Source organism: Mesoplodon densirostris, chromosome 19 (assembly GCF_025265405.1).
Source record: "Mesoplodon densirostris isolate mMesDen1 chromosome 19, mMesDen1 primary haplotype, whole genome shotgun sequence".
In the NCBI taxonomy this organism is placed as follows: Eukaryota; Metazoa; Chordata; class Mammalia; order Artiodactyla; family Ziphiidae; genus Mesoplodon; species Mesoplodon densirostris.
Window position 1 is genome coordinate 14,694,565 of NC_082679.1, and position 25,148 is coordinate 14,719,712.

A 25,148-nucleotide genomic window follows, 5' to 3' on the forward strand; every position below is an offset into this window, starting at 1 on the left:
ATGTCTCTGCTCCCAAGTAGCAGCATGTTTACACACTGAGGTCTCTTTGGTTCTACCCTGAGTCGTGCTGAATTTTTTTTCTTCTCTTCATAAAACGTTGCCTGTGTTTACAGCTGAGTAGTTTTCTCAGACTGTTTTTAGCCTGTAGATGTTTCGGCATCCAAAGGCCCTTTTTTACTTTATACTGTTTCCCACTAAGTTGACACTTACAGTGCTTCAAGTAGTACAATTCTCTTTAAGACTGTGTTTTCTATGATTTTTATTAGGGTTCATTCAATTAGACAAAAGATCAACAGGCTCTTCTCTGTATTGGGTTCCCTGTGAGGCTACTGTGGAAAAACAACTTTGAAATTCTTAGAAGCCACGGTGTTTCACAGAAAGGATGAAAGTTGGCTTTATCTTTACCCTGGGGTGACATTTTCAGGACAGCACCACATATTTGAGTTTTCCTCCCCTCTCAGACCCATTATAACTTTGAGAACCCTTTGCTACCTGTAAACACTGTCATGAACCCTCTATTTCCTTGAAATTCTACTTGAAATATGCACCAATTGATATAATGAATAGAATGATTTTTTTTTTACTCTGTTAATATGATGGATTACCTTCATGGATTTTCAAATATTAAGCCTTATATCACTGGAGTAAACTCCATTTGTCTGTAGTGTATACTTTAAATATATATATATATATTGCTGTACTTGCTGTGATTGCTATGATTTACTAATGTTTTGTTGAGGATTTTTGCGTCTATATTCATGAAGGATACTTGTCCATAGTTTTGTTCTATTTTTGTCTCATTTGGTATCAGGTTGATGGTGTCCTCATAACGTGAGTTTGGAAATGTTGCCTCCTTTTAATTTCTGGAAGAGGTAGTGTAGAATTGGTGTTCATTATTCTTTGAATGGTAGAATATTCCAGTGAAACCATTTGGGCCTTGCAATGGACTGAATGTGTCTCCTTAAAATGTGATGACATCCTAACCCCCAACGTGATGGTATTACGAGGTGGGGCCTCTCAAGAGATAATTAGGTCATGAGGGTGGACCCCTTCTGAATGAGATTAGTACCCTTATAAAAGTGACCCCAGAGAGTTCTCTCACCCTCTCCTGCCATGTGAGGAGGATACAACAAGATGACAGTTTTCAATCTGGAACATGTTTCTCACCAAAACTAACTGTGCTAGCACCCTAATATCAGACTTCCAGCCTCCAAACTTGTGAGAAATAAATTTGTTTACAAGCTACCCAGTCTGTGGTACCATGTTATAGCAGCCCAAGCTGAATAAGACAAATTTGTACTAGAAGTGGGTACTAATGTAAAAGACATGGAAGTGGCTTTGGAACTGAATAGTGAGTGGATAAAGGCTGAAAAGAGTTTTGACGTGCACGCAAAAAATAACGGATGTTAAGGGTGATTCTGGTGAAATCTCAGAAGAGAGGAGAGCTGAAGAGAAGACCTCAGTCTTAGGAAATAATAATCATGAACAAAATGTTGGTAGAAATATGGACAGTAAAGACCATTCTGCTGCAGTCTTAGATGCAAATGAGGAACTTATTATTGGAAACTGGAGGAAAGGTCATTCTTTTTATAGTGGCAAAGAACATGGCTAAATTGTGTTTGTGTTCTAGTATTTTGTGGAAAGTAGATCTTCTGAGCAGTGAAATTTAATGTGTGGCTTTGCTCCTCCTGGCTGATTATAATGAAGTGCAAGAAGAGAGAAATGACTTAAAGATGGAGTTTTTGAAGCAGAGTGTAAAGATTTGGAAAATTCTCAGCTGAATAAATAGTGTTAAAGTGAGGGAATAGATGGGGAAAGAATAGCATCCTATAAGTTGGTTGGGAGACATGTGGGATGAAGCTGGGGACGTTGAGCTCCTGAGTATAGAGTCTGCTTTACTAATGGAAGTGGCATCCCCACCCACAGTGGCAATGGCATTTCCACTTCCATTTGAAGGGATTAACCCCGCATTGCCTGAAGAAACCATGACCTCCCCTGAGGCAGTGGCCATGCAAGATGATGCTGATTATCCTCAGAAACCATCCCCATCACCCCATCTTTGTTTCTGGGCCTATCACTAAACTCAAATCCCAGCATACTCCTAAAGATGAAGTACAAAGTGTGACCCAGGAGGAGGTGTGCTACACTCCAAAAGAATTACTTGAGTTTTCTAATTTTTACAGGCAAATCTAGGGAACAAGTATGGGAATGGATACTAAGGATGTGGAATGTTGGTGGAAGGAACATGATTGGAAATTTGGTGACAGTGAAATCTGGGAAAGAGATGTGTGGATAGGCCTCTCTGGGCAAAACATTTGAAGATATTTGTGTCCTGTATAAATACCCACTAAAGGGTGACCTCAGCAGAGGACTTCAATAATCAAGTGGATAGGATGGCCTGTTCTGTGGATAACAGTTTCTTTTCCCAGCTACCCCCATTATCATCCAGTGGGCTTAGGAACATAGTGGTAGCAGGGTTGGACATTATGCATGGGATCAGAAACACGGACTTCCACCCACCAGGGCCCACCTGACTGTGGCCACTGCTGGGTGCTCATTCTGCCAGCAGAGACAAGGACTGGATCCCTAATACAGCAGCATTCCCTGAGCGGTGTTCAACCAGCTACCTGGTGGCAGCTTGAGTACATTGTATCACTTACATTGTGGAAGGGGCAGCACTTTGTCCTTACTAGAATAGAGACTTACTCTGGATACAGATTTGCCATCCCTGCATGCAGTGCTTCTGCCAAAACTGCCATCCATGGACTTATATACATACAATGCCTTATCCACTGTCATGGTATTCCACACAGCATCGTCTCTGATCAAGGAACTCCTTTCACAGTAAAACAACTGCAGCAATGGGTACATGCTTATGCAATTCACTGGTCTTACCATGTTCTCCACCATTCTGAAGCAGCTGGCTTGATAGAATGGTGGCATGGCCTTTTGAAGACTCAGTTATAGATCCAGCTGGTGGCAGTACCTTGCAGGCTGAGTCTGGGTTCTCCAGAAGGCTGTATATGCTCTGAATCAGAATCCAATATGTGGTAGTTTCTCTAGTAGCCAGGATTCATGGATACAGGAGTCGAGGAATAGTGTGAGATAATAAAATTCAGTTGACCTTTGAACAACCCAGGGTTTAGGGGTGCCGATACCCCGTGCCATCAGAAATCTGCAGACTGCTTTATAGTCGGCCCTCTGTATTTGTGTTTCTGCATCCGTGGATTCAACCAACCTTGGATTGTGTAGTACTGTGGCATTTATTGAAAAAAATCCATGTATAAGTGGACCCTCACAGTTCAAACCCATTCAAGGGTCAACTGTATATATGTTGGTCTCTGTCTAGTTCCTGGCCCAGAGCTCCTAAAACTCTGGTAATTTCCTACGTGATAAGAACACTAGGAGCATCTCTTACTCTAATATTTGGTCTTTGACCCTGGCTCCTGACAAAGGGCTGTTGAAACCCTTGTAATTTCCTAGGTGACAGGAGTATCTTCTGTTCTAATGAGGCAACTCTGGGTGGGCTCCTTGATGGTTCTTGGATGAGGGCTGGTCTCCAGAAAGACTAAGGCATGACTAGAACGTTGGAAGTTTCAACCCTGCTCACCTTTCTCTTGAGAAGGGAGAAGAGCTGGAAATGGGGTTAATGATCCATCATGCCTCCATGATGAAACCTCCATAAAAATCCCCAAAATACAGTGTTCAAAGAACTTCCAGGTTGGTGACCACATCCACACTGGGAGGGTGACACCCAAATTCCACAAGGACAGAAGCTCCTGTGCTTGGGACCTCCCATACCTTACCCTGTGTTTCTCTTCATCTGGCCGTTCATCTGTATCCTTTTATCACATCCTTCAGTAAACTGGTAAGTGTAAGTATTTTCTTGAGTTCCATGAGCTGCTCTAGCAAATTACTTGAAGCTGAGGAGGGGGTCGTGGGAACCTTGAATTTGTAGCCAAATCAGACAGAAGTTGTAACATGGGGACCTACTACTTGCAATTGACATCTGAAGTGGTGAGCAGCCTTGTGGGACTGAGCCCTTAACCTGTGTGTCTGACACTAAATTGTAGGACACCAGCTGAACCCCCCCCACCCCCGCCATGCACCGCAGCCCCACCCCTGACATTTGGTGACCAGAAGTGTCAGAAGTGAAGTGTCAGAAGTGAAGTGTGTGAATAGTAAAGAACATGCACAAGGAAGAAACACAGGGAAGAACTAGGTTTTCCTTTACAGATGGAAATGGGAGTGGTAAAACTATTACCCCTAGTGACCCACTATCAAAATTTTTGCTTCCCATTCCCATGACTTTATGCCCTTCTGGGTTAGAGGTTTTAGTTCCAGAAGGAAGACTGCTTCCACCAGGTGGCACAATAATGATTCCAGTGAATTGGAAGTTCAGACTGCCACCTGGCCACCTTGGTCTCATACCTCTGAATCAACAGGCAAAGGAGAGTTACAGTGTTGGCTAGGATGATCGATCCTGACTACTGAGGGGAAATTGGACTACTGTCCCACGATGGAGGTAAGGAAGAATACATCTGGAATACAAGAGATCACTTAGGGCATCTCTTATCACCATGGCCCTGTGACTAAGGTCAGTGGAAAACAACAACCCAATCCAGGCAGGACTACCAATGATCCAGACCCTTCAGGAATGAAAATTTGTGTCACTCCAGCAGGTAAAGAAGCATGATCATGTGACTAGTTACAGAAATGGGGACTGTGATTGTCATGAGTATTCCTCCTTGTTTTGTTATGAACCTGTGTGTTTATGCTTATATTCTTTTCTTTCTTGATCCCGTACCTTGTAACTTTACATCGTAGTATTCAAGTATTGACTTTATATCACAGTATTTAATATTGTTAATTTTACATCATCATATTTAAATTACAGGGTACCTAGAAGAAGTGTAAAGATCACCCAAGGACTTTGCATCCTCTTCTGGGAAAAATTTACTGAGTCTTCTGTTGTACCCAGAATAGCTGTATCATGTTAGGTGAAATTATGACCTTGTTATTGTTTTTATTTGGAGATTAAGTATGGTTTAAGGAGAGCAGTATGAGTGCCAATTTGACAGTGTGCATTTGTAATAGTTAAATTTATGTGTCAGCTTGGCTGGATCAGAGGATACCCAGATACCTAGCTAAACATTATTTCTAGGTGTGTCTGTGAGGATGTTTCCGAATGAGATCAGCATCTGAATCAGTGAGTTTGGTAAAGTGAGTTTGCCCTCTTCTACGTGGGTGGGCATTATTCAATCCGTCGAGGGCCTGAATAGAACAAAAATGCAGAGGAAAGAATTCTCCCCTCCCCTGTTTTCTGAGCTGAGACATCTCACCTCATCTTCTGCCCTCAGACTGGGATTTATTTACATCATTGGCTCCTCTCATTCTCAGGCCTTTGGACTGTTGACTGAATTACACCACTGGCTTTTCTGGGTCTCCATTTTGCAGATGGCAGATCATGGGATTTCTCAGCCACCATAATCATATAAGCCAATTCCTTAAAGCAAATCTCCTTTGATATCATATTGGTACTGTTTCTCTGAAGAACCCTAATAGAGGCCTGGAGATTTCTTCTTCTGAAGATGGTAAATTATGGATTTAATTAATAGTTATCAGACTATTCATCTTGGATGAGTTTTCATAGTTTAAAATCCATGTCAGATAATTCCAATATCTGTGTTAACTTCCTGTTGATATCTGTTGATTATGTTTTGTCATCCACTGTGAGATTTTCCCTAGTTCTTGATATGCGTGTGTGTGTGTGTGTGTGTGTGTGTGTGTGTAATTGTATCCTGGATATTTGGGGTTTTATTTTATGAGTCTCTGTTTCACACTTAAATCAAGTTCCTAGTTACTGCAAGGTCAGGGTAGTAGACAGGCTCCATGTACACACAGCATTTGAAGTTGTCCACCAGCTGGGAGGAAGACATAAGCAGGTTATCCCTGGGACAGATTGGCAGTCAGGATTCTGCTCAAAACTCACAGCCTTAGCAGATTTCCATAGACTGTGTCATGGAGCTGCCTCATTACTGCTGGCACAGGATGGTGAGTTTTAGCTATCTGGCACATCTTCCATGAATAGTAGCATCTGCTTATATCAAAAAGTACAAAACGTCTTTATCTTGTGTATTGTGATTCTTTTTGGCTAGGAATGGAAAGTGAGAATTTCAATTTTATCAAAATACCACTAAGATCTCTAAATTAGCATAACCCAATATTGATGGGAACCAAAATTTGTGGTGAGCCACAGAATATCTAGTCTGACTTCCTTCTACACTTGCTACCTGAACCTATCCATGTATAAAAGTTTATTGGAGAAATAGTACCATGTACTGATCTCTGGTTCAAGTAAATACATTTTACAGGATAGTGCCCCAACGTCACATGGTATTCCTCTTAGCTGACAACATAATTGACTCTTTAGTAGTTCTTTCCACCATTGTATAATATCAGTTAATTCAGGAGATGTATACTTAAACCTAGTGAATCCATGGATTTTAGCTCATTGATTCACTTCTTTTGCTGTACAGTAAGTTCCATCGTCAAAATCAGTGTTGAGTGGGATAATATGATGAACAATACATTCAGTTTTGTGGAATTATAAGTGAGATAAGGCAAACCTATTTCAAGAATAAGGTGCCCAGTCCACTTCTTTGAAGGCTGTTTTTATGTAGTATAGAATTCTGGTTTGACATTTATATCAGCATATTGAAGACATCACTTAATGGTTTTTTTGGTTTTGTTTTGGTTTTGGTTTTTTTTTTGGTCCACACCCCGTGGCATGTGGAATCTTATTTCCCCTACCAGGGATCGAACCTGTGCCCCCTGCAGTGGAAGCGCAGTCTTAACCACTGGACTGCCAGGGAAGTCCCAGATTACTTAATTGTTATGGCTTTAGTTTTGTTGTTTTGGAGAAGTCAGTTCTCAGTCTTACTGTTACTTCTCACTACTTTTTTTTGGCGGGGGGGACTCTTTTCAGTTTATTGCATGAAGGAGTTATACTAGTCCAAGTTAAAAGTAGACCCCAGATGGTTACATTATACAAGCTGTGAGGTTTTTAAACTTGTGACAAGGGCCAGAAAGGAAATTCTACACATTGCAAGGAAATCCTCACTTAAGCTTCAGTGAGCCAAACACACTTAAAACCCATGAACTGGTTGTCCTTAGCCAGTTCAATCTCTACGAGGAACTGGCATATGTTCTTGCACTGTTCACCCTGTAGCTGAATTACTTCTCTATATTCTGGATGCTCAATTACAGTACCATTTCAGGCAAATTTCTTCTCAAATGCCTTCACTAGTTTCTTTTTATCGTAATCAGCGATCCCTTGGACTGTAGTAAGGGTCTTCCTGCCGTTTCTCTGTTGAATTCTTTTATCAATATAATCCTCAGTGCCGGCAGGAAGCAGATCATCTCCCTTACTTGCATCAGCAAAGGGGTCGAAAGAGTGGAGGTTCTGGATAGCAGACATACGATACAATTCCTTTTCCTCTGTGGAAACGGCCTGTGGAAGGCCGCAGCTGGAGAAAGCAGGTGCGGAGGACCGAGCATCGGGAAGCGAGGGGGCTCGAGGGGGAGGCTGCTGAGTCCATGGCAGCGGCTTAGTGATTCCTTCCTACTTTTGTTTTTTTAACTTATTTTATTTTTGGCTGCGTTGGGTCTTCGTTGCTGCGCGCGGGCTTTCTGTAGTTGCGGTGCGCGGGCTTCTCATTGTGGTGGCTTCTCGTTGCGGAGCACGGGCTCTAGGCTCGCGGGCTTCAGTAGTTGTGGCTTACGGGCTCTAAAGTACAGGCTCAGTAGTTGTGGCACAGGGGCTTAGTTGCTTCACGGCATGTGGGATCTTCCCGGATCAGGGCTTGAACCCATGTCCCCTGCATTGGTAGGTGGATTCTTAGCCACTGCACCACCAGGGAAGCCCCATTCACTACTTTTTATAATTTCCTTTTTCTTTGGTTTTTCAACAGAGTTTTCTTTGTATTTATTCTTCTTGACCTTTTGACAGCTTCTTTGAACTATGGCCCAATGGATTCAGTTTGGGACATTTTTCAGGTAACATTTTGTCAAATATTCTTCTGCCCCTTTTCTCCCTCTGTGTCTTCAGTTGTGTGTGTTTAAAACCTGTTCATTGTATTTTACTTAGCCCTAAATTATTATCTCCATTTTAAAGTAAGATGATGAAATTGGCCCCCAAAACTAAATTGTCCAAGAGCACATGGTTAGTTATTGTGATAGCTGAGGTTCACATCTGAGAAGTTTGACAAAGCCCATTAAAAAAAATTATGATTGACTATCACCTCTCAATGTCATGCATTTTTTAATGCCTTCCATCTCAGTACTTCATCAGGGATATGATGAACTAACAGATCTGTGGAATATGCCATCACTATTGATGGCATGATATATCACCTTATTGGTGATAATAATTTATTTAATCTTTTATTAGGTATTTACATTTCTAACTTGTGCTTATTGTACATCATTCTTCGATATACATCCTTGTGCATGTATCACTGTGCATTTTATAACTCTTTCCCAATGACAGTTTCCTAGAAGTTATATTTCTGAATGACTATCAGGTATTTAGTAATTGCTAACAATATGGCAGGCCCTAGGCTAGTGTTTGAAGATTAGCATTAAAAGTGTAGTTGCTATCCTTCAGATCTTTATAATTGAGCAAGAAAAATGTAATCCTTACAGGAATAAATCTAAGGTAGGGAGTGATAAAGGCCTCTAGACTAAATTAAGATGATATACCTCTGAAGATATAGATGGAAGACATTCTAGCAAGCTGAAAATTAGTTTGAATTCATGGAATCTCTGGAAATGAATGGATTCATGCAGCAAGCTACATGTCTTTTACATTTTTTATTACACTGATATTATATCTTTTACATTTTTTATTACACTGATGTTAGATGCAAAGTGAGATTATTAGTATAAGATGTTTCAACAGCTTTTGAAGAACATTATGGCTAGAAGGTCAGGAAGATACGAAGAAAAACAGCAATGAGACTTAATCAATACATTCATTACTCAGGAACTTCTAGCCATACTTTTCTACCCAGTAATCCAACACAGTTATACTTAGAAAACATAGATTTGTTCAGATATGTATTTGGAACAAGAAAAGTCAGTCAGCATAAATACACTAGCTCTTATAAGAGTATCTTTAACTTTTCTACGAAATCAAGAGAAAGATATACTATCCTATGACCCTTAATGCTACTTCTTTTTTATATTATTTATTTATTTTTGGCTGCATTGGGTCTTCATTGCTGTGCGCTGGCTTTCTCTAGTTGTGGCGAGCGGGGGGCTATTCTTCGTTGTTGTGCGTGAGCTCCTCATTGTGGTGACTTCTCTTGTTGCAGAGCATAGGCTCTAGGCACGTGGGCTTCAGCAGTTGTGGCACGCAGGCTCAGTAGTTGTGGCGCATGGGCTTAGTTGCTCCGCAGCATGTGGGATCTTCCCAGACCAGGGATTGAACCCATGTCCCCTGCATTGGCAGGCGGATTCTTAACCACTGTGCCACCAGGGAAGTCCCAATGCCACTTCTAAGTATATATTCAAGAGAAATGATTACATTTATTCACAAAATTATATGGGTAAGGATGTTAACAGAAGCTTTGTTTATTTTAACCCAAAAATGTTACCAACCAAAATGCCTTAGCAGAATGCATAAGAAAATTGTACTACATAACAATATGAAAAAAGAAAGTACTGGTACATTTACATAGATGAGTCTTAAAGGTATTATGCTGAGTGAAAGAAGTCAGTCACAAAAGAGTATGTACTGTATGATTTCATTTATGTGAAGTTCAAAAGTAGGTAAAACTAACCAATTATGATAGAAGTCAGAATATTGGTCACCCAGGGGGTATAGACCAGGAAGGGGCATGACTGAAACTTGTATGTTAGAAAAACTCTGTATCTCAATCTGGGTGGTAGTCACCCTCCTGTAAACATAAAATAATCAAGCTGTATACTTAAGATCAGTGTCTTTTACATACTTTATGTGTATTATACTTCAATTTAAATAAGGGGAAGAAGGATGGGACCATTTAATAATAGACTCTTGATGTCTCCCTAGTGTAGATTAATGTGTGTGGCTCATGGACACCTGGCCCTTCAACAAAGCTTGCTAATTGATGGTTCTTATTCTCATAGCAGGGTCTGATGATTAGGACTAAAAGAGAAAAAAAGACAAAAATTTATTCATTTTTTGGCTGGATACAGTGGGCATGATTTCATCCTTCCCAGTCTGGATACTAAATGAGAGTGATGAGCCATGAGAATCTGAGAGTTGTAATATAGGCTTAGAAGAATGCATGGTCTGTGCAGTTTTCTCACTTCAGATGTGGAAGATCAACCAGGTTCCAGAAACCTTAAAGGAGGTTCTATATGGATAATATGGCCCCTCCTCTGGCCTAGAAGCGCAAGTTTGAACAGTCTAGTCACAAGTGTAGCTCAGCATCCCAGAATGCAGTACTGGTGGAAATCCTGTTAAAGTGCCCACACTTCTGTTTTAATGCAGGAGAACATCTGCTAGGAGTCCATCTGTTTACATCAGGGTTCCCTGGGGTGTGCAGAAAGCAGAGGTCCCTAGACTCCACCTTATCTTCCCAATGTATATATGGGGGGAGGGTTGTTTGGAAGAAAAAAATGGAGGAGAAAAAACTTGACATTTTGTGAACTCCATGGCAAATCTTGTCTCATTGCCTCATTTTTTTCCTCCTCCCAGATAAGACTTCCCTGGATTCTAGGATTCTTGAGTAGATGAATTCCAAGGAAGACTGTCTAATTCTTGCAATTCTAAACCCATGGGTCATGTAAGTTGGTTTTCAGTGTTAAATTCTGTCATTTTTTACGTTATGTGAAGACTTTAATTTTTTATTCTGAAACTTCCCCAGTTCCTCCTATTTTTGGAGGAATGCACTCCAGGTCCCTCCTCTGTGCCCCAGTCTTCTCAAACCACTGTTCAAATGTGTACTGGAGAAATCGGCATCTCCTAGGTACTCAGTCTTCTGTCTAGACCAGAGGTGAAGCAAAAACAAAGTCCCTTCAGAGAGCTACTTGACCATCTCTTGTCAGTTCTGCAATTTGATGATAAAGGATGATTTCATTTGCACATGGGAAAGTTCTGAACTTTTTCATAGACCCATGTCTGTAGATAAAATAGGATTTAGTGTTGATTGGCCTCAGCTGCTGCTAAGGTGCTTAGTCCTTCTGAGGAAGCTGCAGGCTGCTTTAGGCTTAGGCCCTCACTTCATCCTGAGGCTAGCACCGGGCCCAGCATTCCCCACTTAACGTTCGCCCACACCATGGCCTCCATCTCAGAGCTCACCTGCATCTACTGGGCCTTCATCCTGCACAACGATGAGGTTACGGTCATGGAGGATAAGATCAATGCCCTAATTATATCAGCCAGTGTAAATGTTGAACCTTTCTGGCCAGGCTTGTTTGCAAAGGCTCTGGCATTGGGAGCCTCATCTGCAATATAAGGGCTCAGGGACCTGCCCCCGCAGCTGATCCTGCACCAGCAGGAGGTCCTCCCCCCTCCACCACTTCTGCCCCAGCTGAGGAGAAGAAAGTGGAAGCAAAGAAGAATTTGAGGAGTCTGATGTTGACATGGGCTTTGATCTCTTTGACTAAACCTCTTTTGTTACATGTTCAATAAAAAGCTGAACTCTCTAAAACAAAACAAAACAAAAAAAGAATGTGGTGAAATCCCAGGCTTTGTGAGGCCTTTAAGGGTGGGCAAGGAAATGATTAGAGCCTGCTTACAGATCCATGCTGGGAATTCCTGAGAGGTGAAAACCTATAGTAGGGTCCATTTTGTATCTGAAGAGCTTGTACTGATTTCAGGTAATATATGTGTGACTCTGGATTAAACTGTAACAGTATTCTCTGGCTCAGAAATGAGAAAACTGTCTAGGTGGGGATGGGAGATGGAGTAGCAAGTAATAAGACACGATAGATAGGATGCTTCTAAAATGGCTCCCAGTGATCCCTGCTTCCCAGTGATCCCTGTATTCACATCCTTCTGTAATCTCCTTTGCTTTAGTGTGGGTTAGATTTAGTGACTTGCTTCTAATGAATAAAATATGGCAAAAGTGATGGGATCTCACTGTTGAGATTAGGTTATAAAAGTCTGTAACTCTGTCTTGCTCACAACACTCTGGTTCCTCTTCCTTTCTCTGATGAAGCAAGTTTCCATGCTGTGATCTAAGGATGATCTCTGGCCAACAGCCAGTGAGGAACCAAGGCTCACACTCCGAATTCTATCAACAACTATATGAGTGAGTTTTGAAGCAGATCCTTCCCAATTTGAGTCTTGAGATGACTGCTGCCCCAGCTGACACCTTGACTGCAGTCTGAGAGGGAGAGGACCCAGTTCAGCTGCAAACAGGTTTCTGTCCCAAACTGATTTCTTATTCCTATGAAAGTAAACTTTAAAAATCTTTCTTGAAGCTTTCAGTATTTTATCTTTTTATTTCTCTTTGGAAATTTTGCTAAAATGTGCCTAGTTGTAGGTACTTCTTTTCTTTTTTTTTTTGCGGTACGCGGGCCTCTCACTGTTGTGGCCTTTCCCGTTGCAGAGCACAGGCTCCGGACGCGCAGGCTCAGCGGCCATGGCTCACGGGCCCAGCCGCTCCGCGGCATGTGGGATCTTCCCGGACCGGGGCACGAACCTGTGTCCCCTGCATAGGCAGGTGGACTCTCAACCACTGCACCACCAGGGAAGCCCGGTACTTATTTTTTACTTAATTTTTTCAAAGATGTCACATTTAGGACCACAGTTGTTTTATGTATCATTGAAAAGGAAAGAAAACATTGAATTAAACTATGACATGTCTCTGATATAAAGATGCATTTCAGTTTCATAGATGTTAAAATGAAAAATATGTCAGAATAATTATTAAATAGAATTTTATTAACTTGGTAGGCCTATCTCAAATTAAGAACTTACATCCTTCTTTATTTTGAGGTAATTTTCATTGATTACTACTATCTCTCCTCAATTAGCTCTATTGTTTTCTGGGACTTATATTAAATGGCTGGAGGAAAATCAGTTTCTATCTTTTATGTCGTTTTGTTCCATACATTGTATCTCTTTGTTACATTTGGTTTCTTCTGGGCTGTATAGCAATTTAATCCCTGGCTTCCTAGTTCACAATTCAGCTGTGTGCATTCTGCTTTTCAGCCCATTTATTGAAAGTTTTTTTTTTAACTTTTAAACTTTGAAATAATTATAGATACACAGGGAGTTGCAAAGATAGTGCAAAGATAGTTCTGATTATACTTCACGCAGTTTTTACCAATGGTTACATCTTACATAATTAGAGTACAATATCAAAGCCCAGAATTAGACATTGGTACAATGTGTTTATATAGTTATGTCATTTTATCATGTGCATAGATTCATGTAATCACCACTGCAATCAACGTACAGAACTATTCCACCCCCACAAAGATGTTTCTCTACCCCTTTATAAATCACACCTGCACCCCACCCCACCATCCCTAATCCCTGGAAACCATTAATCTGTTTCACATCTCATAATTTCATCATTTCAAGGATGTTATATAAATGGAATTGTGTAGTACATGACCCTTTGAGATTGGCTTCCAGAACTAAACATAATGTTCTTGAGATCTATCTAAATTGTTACAAGTATCAATAGTTTATTCCTTTTTAATGCTAAGTAGTATTACATGGTATGGAGAACCATTTTTGTTGTTCCATTTTAGGCTACTACAGATAAAGCTGCTATGAACAATCAGGCACACAATGCTATGTGGGCAAATTCTTTCATTTCTCTGGGATAAATGTCCAGGAGTACAACTGCTGAGTTATATGGTAAGTTTATATATATATATATATATATATATATATATATATATATATATATATATATATATATTATTTATTTATTTATTTTAAAATGAAGTATAGTTGATTTACAGCGTTGTGTTTCAGGTGTACACCAAAGTGATTCAGTTTGTGTGTGTACCTATATATTTTCTTTCAGATTCCTCTCCACTATGAGTTAATACAAGATACTGAATATAGTTCCCTATGCTATACAGTAGGTCCTTGTTTATCTATTTCATATAGTGTGTATTTGTTAATCCCAAACTCCTAATTTACTACCCACCCCCACCATTTATTTTTTAAAGAATTGCCAAACTATTTTTCCAGAGTGGCTATACCATATTACGTTCCCACCAGGAATATGTAAGAGATCCGTTTCTCAACATCCTTGCCAGAATTTATAGTATTGTTGCTATTTTCAATTTTAGATTTTCTAATAGGCTTGTGGTGGTTTCTCATTGTGGTTTTAATTTTGCTTTTAGCTAATGGCTGCTGAGACCGAATATCATTTCATGTACTCATTTGCCATCCATAAATTCTCTTTGGTGAAATATCTCTTCATGCCTTTTGCCCATTTTCTAAATATAATGTTGTTGTTGTTGTTTTTAACTGCGGAGTTTTGGGTGCTTTATATATTCTATTTATGAGTTCTCTGTTAGATTATTGGGATTTGTTGGATTTCTGGTTGGTTATGCAGATACTTTCTTCCAGTCTGTAGCCTGTCTTTTCATCTGCTTAACAAGGTTTTAGCCGAGCAAAAGTTTTATATTTTGATAAAGTCTAATTTATCCCTCTTTTCTTTTATGATCATGCTTTTGGTGTCATGTGTAATGTGTCATCACCAGTAATTAGGTCAGAAATATTTTCTGTTTTATCTTCTAAAAGTTTTATACTTTTACAATTTACAATTTATTATCTATTGTAAGCTAAATTTTGTATATGGTGTAATTTTTAGGTAGATTATTTTGCCTATGGATATTCAATTGCTCCAGCACCATTTGTTGAAAAGACTATCCATCTTCCATTGTACTGAGTTACATCTTTGTCAAAAATCCATTTTCCATACTTGTGTAGGGCTATTTCTTTATCCTCTGTTCTGTTCCATTGACTTTATACCCAACCCCTGCCAATATCGTACAGTAGAGTACTATAGCTATGTAATTAGCTTTAAAACTGGGTAGAGGGAGTCTTACCACTTTATTCTTCTTTTTCAGAATTGTATTAACTACTGCAGTTTGTCTCTCCACATAAATTTTAGAATATTGTATGAAAAACCTTGTTGAGATTTTGACAGGAATTGCATTAAACCTGTTATCAGTTAGGGGAGAACTGACATTTGACTATGTTGAATATCCAATCTCTTAACAAGGAATACCTATTTATTTAGATCTTAAATTTTTTATCAGTGTTTTGTACTTATCTGCTTATAAGTCCTGTACTTGTTTTGTTTGATTTGCCCCTAAGTATTTAATTCTTGACACAGTTGTAAATAGTATTGTATTTTTGTTTCCACATGTTCATTGCTAGTAATAGAAATACAACTGATTTTGCAAGTTGATCTTGTATCTTATGACACTGCTAAAATCACTTATTTCTAGAAGTTCATCTGTAGTAGATTCTGTGGGATTTTCTACATAAACCATCACATCATCTGCAAAAAGGGACAGTTTTAGGCACTCCTTTCTGAGCTGTAAATGTTTAAATCCCTATTGTGCCTTATTTCACTGCATAGAACTTACAGAGTTATGTTGAGTAGCAGTGGTGAGAGTGAACGTCCTTGCCTTGTTCTCAGTCTTATGGGTAAAGCATTCAGTCATTCACCATTACATATGATGATAACCGTAGATTTGTTGTAGATACTCTTTATCAAGTTGAAGAAGCTACCCAATCATTCCTAGTTTCCGAAAGTTTTTTTTTAAAATCATGAATGGGTTATGAATTTTGTCAAATACATTTTCTACATCAATTGATATGATCAAGTAATTTTCTAGTCTGTTAATGTGGCAGATTACATTGATTTTCAAATATTGAACCAGGCTTGCATGTATTGAATGAACCCTACTTGGCATGGTTAATAGTAATTCTTTATATGCTGCTAAATTCTATTAGTATTTTGCTAAGGAGTTTGCAGCTATATTCATGAGAAATATTTGTTGGTAGTTTTCTTTTTTGGACTGTCTGGTTTTGGTGTCAATACTGGCTTCATAGAAAGAATACTGGCGTTTGGTATAAAGTTCATACTGGCTCCATAAGTGATCTTGTGCTTCTCGAAGAGATTGTTTAGAATTGGAGTTGGTTCTTTAAATGTTTGGCAGTTCAACTGATCCTGTGGAAAGGTAAAAAGAAAGGTGAAAAAAAGTTCGGTAGAATTCTCTACCAAAATTATGAGCCTAGAGATTGTATTTTGGGGGAGATTTTAAATTATGAATTCAATTTCCTTAATAGTTATACAGAGCTATTCAAATTATCTATTTCATAATGATTAGTAATAGTTTGTTTTTCATTAAATTGATCCATGTAATATGATTCATTTATTGTTTTATTTATTATGCCTTCTTATTTATTTATTTGTATAATTCATTCACAATATCATACTCGTTTCAGGTGTACAGCATAGTGCTTCAGTATTTTTACAGATTATACTCCATTAAAGTTTATTACAAGATAATGGCTATAATCCCCTGTGTATACAATATATCCTTATTGCTTATCTATTTTATGCATATTAGTTTGTATCTCTTAATCCCATACTCCTAATTTTCCCCTCCCTCTTTCCTCTCCCCTTTGGTATCCTCTAGTTTTTTTTTTTTTTTTTTTTTTTGCTTTATCTGTGAGTCAGTCTCTGTTTTTACATATACATTAGTTTCTCTTTTTTTTTTTAGATTCCACGTATAAGTGATATCATATAGTATTTGTCTTTCACTCTCTGACTTATTTCACTAAGCATAATATTCCCTAGGTCCATTCATGCTGCTGCAAATGGCAGAATTTCATACATTTTTATGGCTGAATAGTATTCTATTCTGTATATATAGCATAAGTTTATTTTTTATTAGACTATAGTTGTTTTACAATGTTGTGTTAGTTTCTACTGTACAGCGAAGTGGAGTTCCCTGTGCTATACACGTTTTGTGTTTTTTTTGAAATTTTGAATTTTATTTACTTTCCTATAGAGCAGGCTCTTATGAGTTACCTATTTTATACATATTAATGTATATATGTGAATCCCAGTCTCCCAGTTCATCTCCCCCCCACCCTTCCCCCTTGGTATCCATACATTTTTTTTTTTTTTTTTTTTGGTACGCGGCCTCTCACTGTTGTGGCCTCTCCCGCTGCGGAGCACAGGCTCTGGACGTGCAGGCTCAGCGGCCATGGCTCACGGGCCCAGCCACTCCGCGGCATGTGGGATCTTCCTGGACTGGGGCACGAACCCGTGTCCCCTGCATCGGCAGGCGGACTCTCAACCACTGTGCCACCAGGGAAGCCCAGTGTCCATACATTTGTTGTATACATCTGTGTCTCTATTTTTGCCTTGCAAACCGGTTCATCTGTACCATTTTTCTAGATTCCACATATATGTGTTAATATACAATATTTGGTTTTTTCTTTCTGACTTACTTCACTCTGTATGATAGTCTCCAGTTCCATCCACATCTCTACAAATGACCCAATTTCATTCCTTTGTATGGCTGAGTAATATTCCACTGTATATATGTACCACATCTTCTTTATCCATTCCTCTGTTGATGGACATCTTGGTTGTTTCCATGTCCTGGCTATTGTAATAGTGCTGCAATAAATATTGGGGTGCATGTGTGTTTTTGAATTATGGTTTTCTCTGGGTATGTCCCAAGTTGTGCAACTGCTGGGTCATACAGTAATTCTATTTTTAGTTTTTTAAGGAACCTCCACAATGTTCTCCATAGTGGCTGTATCAATTTACATTCCCACCAACAGTGCAAGAGGGTTGCCTTTTCTCCACATCCTCTCCAGCATTTATTGTTTGTAGATTTTCTGATGATGCCCATTCTAACAGGTGTGAGGTGATACCTCATTGTAGTTTTGATTTGCTCTTCTCTAATAATTGGTGATGTTGAGCATTTGTTCATGTGTTTGTTGGCCATCTGTATGTCTTCTTTGGAGAAATGTCTGTTTAGGTCTTCTGCCCATTTTTTGACTGGGTTGTTTTTTTGATACTGAGCTGCATGAGCTGTTTATATATTTTGGAAGTTAATCCTTTATCCGTTGATTCATTTGCAAATATTTTCTCCCTTTCTAGGGTTGTCTTTTCATCTTGTTTATAGTTTCTTTTGCTGTGCAAAAGCTTTTAAGTTTCATTAGGTCCCGTTTATTTTTATTTCCATTATAGGAGATGGGTCAAAAAAGATCTTGCTGTGATTTATATCAAAGAGTGTTCTTCCTATGTTTTCCTCTAAGAGTTTTATAGTTCCAGTCTTACATTTAGGTCTTTAATCCATTTTGAGGTTTTCTTTGTGTGTATGGTATAGGAAGTGTTCTAATTTCATTCTTTTACACATAGCTGTCCAGTTTTCCCAGCTCCACTTATTGAAGAGACTGTCTTTTCTCCATTGTATATCATTGCCTCATTTGTCATAGATTAATTGACCATAGGTACGTGGGTTTATCTCTGGGCTTTCTATCCTGTTCTATTGATCTGTATTTCTGTTTTTGTGCCAGTACCATACTGTCTTGATTATTGTAGCTTTGTAGTATAGTCTGAAGTTGGGGAGCCTGATTTGTCCAGCTCGGATTTTTTTCCTCAAGATTGCTTTGGCTGTTTGGGGTCTTTTATGTTGCCATACAAATTTTAAGATTTTTTTGTTGCAGTTCTGTGAAAAATACCTTGGTAATTTGATAGGGATTGCATTGAATCTGTAGATTGCTTTGGATAGTATAGTCATTTTCACAATATTGATTCTTCCAATCCAAGAACATGGTCTATCTCTCCATCTGTTTGTATCATCTCTGATTTCTTTCATCAGTGTCTTATAGTTTTCTGAGTAGGTCTTTTACCTCCTTAGGTAGGTTTATTCCTAAGCATTTTATTCTTTTTCTTGCAGTGGTGAATGGGATTGTTTAATTTCTCTTTCTGATCTTTCATTGTTAGTGTAGAGGAATGCAGGAGATTTCTGTGCATTTATTTTGTATCCTGCAACTTTACCAAATTCATTGATTACCTCTAGTAGTTTTCTGGTGGCATCTTTAGGATTCTCTGTGTATAGTATCATGTCCTCTGCAGACAGTGACAGTTTTACTTCTTCTTTTCTGATTTGGATTCCTTTTATTTCATTTCCTTTTCTGATTGCTATGGCTAGGACTTCCAAAACTATGCTGAATAACAGTGGTGAGAGTGGACATCCTTGTCTTGTTGCTGATCTTAGAGGAAATGCTTTCAGTTTTTTACCATAGAGAATGATGTTTGCTGTGGATTTGTCATATATGGCCTTTATTATGTTCAGGTGGGTTCCCTCTATGCCCAATTTCTGGAGAGTCTTTTTTTAATAAATAAATAAATAAAAGTATTTGCTTATTTATTTATTTATGGCGGCATTGGGTCTCCATTGCTGAGTGTAGGCTTTCTCTAGCTGTGGCAAGCTGGGGCTACTCTTCGCTGTGGTGCATGAGCTTCTCATTGCAGTGGCTCCTCTTGTTGCAGAGCACGGGCTCTAAGCACATAGGCTTCAGTAGTTGTGGCACTCAGGCTCAGTAGTTGTGGCTTGTGGGCCGTAGAGCGCAGGCTCAGTAGTTGTGGCGCATGGGCTTAGTTGCTCCATGGCATGTGGAATCTTCCTGGACTGGGGCTTGGACCCATGTCCCCTTCATTGGCAGGCAGATTCTTAACCACTGTACCACCAGTGAAGTCCCTCTGGAGAGTTTTTATCATAAATGTGTGTTGAATTTTGTGAAAAGCTTTTTCTGCATCTATTGAGATGATCATATGGTTTTTATTCTTCAATTTGTTAATATGGTGTATCACATTGATTGATTTGTATATATTGAAGAATACTTGCATCCCTGGGATAAATCCCACTTGATCATGGTGTATGATCCTTTTAATGTGTTGAATTCTGTTTGCTTGTATTTTGTTGAGGATTTTTGCATCTATATTCGTCAGTGATATTGGTCTGTAATTTTCTTTTTTTGTAGTATCTTTGTCTGGTTTTGGTATCAGGCTGATGATAGCCCCGTAGAATGAATTTGGGAGTGTTCCTTCCTCTGCAATTTTTTGGAAGAGTTTGAGAAGGATGGGTGTTATCTCTTCTCTAAATGTGTTATAGAATTCATCTATGAAGATATCTGGCCCTGGACTTTTGTTTGTTGGAAGATTTTTAATCACAGTTTCAATTTCATTACTTGTGATTGGTCTGTTCATATTTTCTATTTCTTCCTGGTCTTGGAAGGTTATACCTTTCTAAGTATTTCTCCATTTCTTCCAGGTTGTCCGTTTTATTGGCATAGAGTTGCTTGTAGTAGTCTCTTATGATGCTTTGTATTTCTGTGGTGTCCATTGTAACTTCCTCTTATTCATTTCTAATTTTGTTGATTTGACTCCTCTCCCTCTTTTTCTTAATAAGTCTGGCTAAAAGCTTATCAATTTTATCTTCTCAAAGAACCAGCTTTTAGTTTTATTGATCTTTTCTATTGTTTTGTTTTTATTTCATTTATTTCTGCTCTGATCTTTATGATTTCTTTCCTTCGACTAACTTTGGGTTTTGTTTGTTCTTCCTTCTCTAGTTCCTTTAGGTGTAAGGTTAGATTGTTTATTTGAGGTGTTTGTTTCTTGAGGTAGGATTGTATTGCTATAAACTTTCCTCTTAGAACTGCTTTTGCTGCATCCCATAGGTTTTGGATTGTCGTGTTTTCATTGTCATTTGTCTCTAGGTATTTATTTCCTCTTTGATTTCTTCAGTGATCTCTTGGATATTTAGTAGCGTATTGTTTAGCCTGCATGTGTTTGTGTTTTTACTTTTTTTCCCCTGTAATTTGTTTCTAATCTCATAGCATTGTGGTCAGAAAAGACACTTGATACAATTTCAATTTCTTAAATTTACCGAGGCTTGATTTGTGACCCAAGATGTGAGTTATCCTGGACAATGTTCCGTGTGCACTTGAGAAGATAGTGTAATCTGCTGTTTTCGGATAGAATGTCCCATAAATATCAAGTCTATCTGGTCTGTTGTGTCATTTAAAGTTTGTGTTTCCTTATTAATTTTATGTCTGGATGATATGCCCATTGGTGTAAGTGAGGGCTAAAGTCCCCCACTATTATTGTATTACTGTCGATTTCTTCTTTTATAGCTGTTAGCATTTGCCTTATGTATTGAGGTGCTCCTATGTTGGGTGCGTATATATTTATAATTGTTATGTCTTCTTCTTGGATTGATCCCTTGATCATTATGTAGCATCCTTTCTTGTCTTTTGTAACATTCTTTATTTTAAAGTCACTTTATCTGATATGAGAATTGCTACTCCAGCTTTCTTTTGATTTCCATTTGCATGGAATATCTTTTTCCATCCCCTCACTTTCAGTCTGTATGTGTCCCTAGGTCTGAAGTGGGTCTCTTGTAGACAGCATATATATGGGTCTTGTTTTTGTATCCATTCAGCAAGTCTGTGTCTTTTGGTTGGAGCATTTAATCCATTCACATTTAAGGTAATTATTGATATGTATGTTCCTATTACCATTTTCTTAATTGTTTTGGGTTTGTTTTTGTAGGTCCTTTTCTTTTTTTTTTTTTTTTTTCTTTTTGCGGTATGCGGGCCTCTCACTGTCGTGGCCTCTCCCGTTGCGGAGCACAGGCTCCGGACGCGCAGGCCCAGCGGCCATGGCTCACGGGCCCAGCCGCTCCGCGGCATATGGGATCCTCCCAGATCGGGGCACGAACCCGCATCCCCTGCATTGGCAGGTGGACTCTCAACCACTGCGCCACCAGGGAGGCCCGGTCCTTTTCTTCTTTGTGTTTCCCACTTAGAGAAATTCCTTTAGCATTGTTGTAGAGCTGGTTTGGTGGTGCTGAATTCTCTTAGCTTTTGTTTGTAAAGCTTTTGATTTCTCTGCTGAATCTGAATGAGATCCTTGCTAGATAGAGTATTCTTGGTTGTAGGTTCTTCCCTTTCATCACTTTAAATATATCTTGCCACTCCCTTCTGGCTTGTAGAGTTTCTGCTGAGAAATCAGCTGTTAACCTTATGGGAGTTCCCTTGTATGTTGTTTGTCGTTTTTCCCTTGTTGCTTTTAATAATTTTTCTTTGTCTTTTATTTATCAGTTTGATTACTGTGTGTCTTGGTTTGTTTCTCCTTGGGTTTATACTGTAGGGGACTCTCTGTGCTTCATGGACTTGGGTGGCTATTTCCTTTCCCATGTTAAGGAGGTTTTTGACTATAATCTCTTCAAATATTTTCTTGGGTCCTTTCTCTCTCTTCTCCTTCTGGGACCCCTATAATGCGAATGTTGGTATGTTTAATGTTGTCCCAGAGGTCTCTTAGGCTGTCTTCGTTTCTTTTCATTGTTTTTTCTTTTTTCTGTGGCAGTGATTTCCATTCTATCTTCCAGGTCACTTATCCTTCTGCCTCAGTTATTCTGCTACTGATTCCTTCTAGTGTATTTTTCATTTCACGTATTGTATTGTTCATCTCTGTTTGTTCTTTAATTCTTCTTGGTCTTTGTGAACCGTTTCCTGCATCTTCTCAATCTTTGCCTGCATTCTTTTTCTGAGGTCCTGGATCATCTTCACTATCATTATTCTGAATTTTTTTCTGGAAGGTTGCCTATTTTCACTTCATTTAGTTGTTTTCTGGGGTTTTATCTTGTTCCTTCATCTGCGACATAGTCCTCTTCCTTTTCATTTTGTCTTTCGTTCTGTGGTTATGGTTTTCGTTCTGCAGGCTGCAGGATTGTAGTTCTTCTTGTTTCTCCTGTCTGCCTTCTGGTGGATGAGGCTAAGAGGCTTGTCCAAGCTTCCTGATGGGAGGGACTTGTTCGTGTGTAGACCTGGGTGTTGCTCTGGTGGGCAGAACTCACTAAAAATTTAAGCCACTTCTCTGCTGATGGGTGGGGCTGAGTTCCCTCCCTTTTGGTTGTTTGCCCTGAGGCAACCCAGCACTGGAACCTACAAGCTGTTTGGTGGGGCTAATGGTGTGTGGACTCCACTCCGGGAGGGCTCCCACCAATGAGTACTTCCCAGAACTTCTGCTGCCAGTGTCCTTGTCCCTGCAGTGAGCCACAGCCACCCCCTGCCTCTGCAGGAGACCCTCCAACACTAGCACGTAGGTCTGGTTCAGTCTCCTATAGGGTCACTGATCCTTCCCCCTGGGTCCTACTTTGTGTGTGCTCTCCAAGAGTGGAGTCTCTGTTTCCCCCAGTCCTGTCGACATTCTGCCATCAAATTCCACTGGCCTTCAGAGTCTGATTTCTGGGGATTCCTTCTCCCATTTCCAGACCCCCAGGTTGGGAAACCCTCTGTAGGGATCAGAACCTTCACTCCAGTGGGTGGACTTCTGTGGTATAATTGTTCTCCTGTTTGTGAGTCACCCACGCAGTAGTTATGGGATTTGATTTTATTGTGATTGCACCCCTCGTACCATCTCATTGCAGCTTCTCCTTTGTCTTTGGATGTGGGGTATCTTTTTTGGTGAGTTCCAGTGTTTTTCTGTCGATAACTGTTCAGCAGTTAGTTGTGATTCCAGTTCTCTCGCAAGAGGGAGTGAGCACACATCCTTCTACTCCACCATCTTGAACCAATCTCTACCATAACTTTTTATTTTTTTAAACATCTTTATTGGAGTATAATTGCTTTACAGTGTTGTGTTAGTTTCTGCTGTATAACAAAGTACATCTGCTATATGCATGTGTATATCCCCATATCCCCTCCCTCTTGCGTCTCCCTCCCACCCTCCTTATTCCACCCCTCTAGGTGGTGGCAAAGCACCGAGCTGATCTCCCTGTGCCATGCAGCTGCTTCCCACTAGCTATCTATTTTACATTTATTATTGTATATATATCAGTGCTACTCTCTTACTTCGTCCCAGCTTACCCTTCCCCCTCCCCATGTCCTCAAGTCCATTCTCTACGTCTGTGTCTTTATTCCTGTCCTGCCCCTAGGTTCATCAGAACCATTGTTGTTTTTTAGATTCCTTATATATGTGCTAGCAGATGGTATTTGTTTTTATCTTTCTGACTTACTTCACTCTGTATGACAGGCTCTAGGTCCATCCACCTCACTACAAATAACTCAGTTTTGTTTCTTTTCATGGATGACTAATATTCCATTGTATATATGTGCTGCAACTTCTTTATCCATTCATCTGCCAATGGACACTTAGGTTGCTTCCATGTCCTGGCTATTGTAAATAGTGCTGCAAAGAACGTTGTGGTACATGTCTGTTTTTGAATTATGTTTTTCTCAGGTTATATGCCCAGTAGTGGGATTGCTGGGTCATATGGTAGTTCTATTTTTAGTTTTTTAAGGAACCTCCATACTGTTCTCCATAGTGGCTGTACCAATTTACATTCCCACCAACAGTGCAAGAGGGTTCCCTTTTCTCCACACCCTCTCCAGCATTTGTTTTCTACCATAACTTCTTTATCCATTCATCTGTTGATGGGCAATTGGGTTGTTTCTATAGCTTGGCTGTTGTAAATGGTGCTGCTATGAACATTGGGGTGCATGTATCTTTTCTGATTAGTGTTTTTAGTTTTTTCCAAATATATACCAGGGATAGAATTGCTGGATCAGATGGTAGTCTATTTTTAGTTTTTTGAGGAATCTCCATACTGTTCTCCATAGTGGCTATACCAATTTACATTCCAACCAGCACTGTAGGAGGGTTCCCTTTTCTCCACACTCTCTCCAGCATTTATTTGTAGATTTTTGGATGCTAACTATTCTGACCATTGTGAGGTGATATCTCATTGTTGTTTTTATTGGCATTTCTCTAAGAATTAGTGATGTTGAGCATCTTTTCATGTGCCTGTTGCCCAGCTATATGTCTTCTTGGAAGAAATGTCTATTTAGGTCTTCTGCCCATGTTTTGATTGGGTTGTTTTTTCATATTGATTTATATGAGCTGTTTATATATTTTGGAATATTAACCCCTTGTTGGTTGAATTGCTTGCAAATATTTTCACCCACTCTGTAGGTTGTCCTTTTGTCTTTTTGAAAGTTTCTTTTGCTGTACAAAAGCTTTTAAGTTTAACTAGGTCCCATTTGTTTATTTTTGCTTTTATTTCTTTTGCCTTGGGAG

The 25,148-nt window shown here is 39.3% G+C and overlaps 1 protein-coding gene and 2 pseudogenes across 1 annotated transcript in view; 2 read left to right on the top strand and 1 right to left on the bottom strand.

The window, feature by feature from the left end:
* ZNF571 (zinc finger protein 571) overlaps window positions 1-25,148 on the top strand; it is a 183,991-nt gene that overhangs the window by 19,153 nt on the left and 139,690 nt on the right. The window lies entirely within an intron of this gene.
* LOC132480519 (eukaryotic translation initiation factor 1-like) lies at window positions 7,124-7,518 on the bottom strand (annotated as a pseudogene).
* LOC132480630 (large ribosomal subunit protein P1-like) lies at window positions 11,328-11,658 on the top strand (annotated as a pseudogene).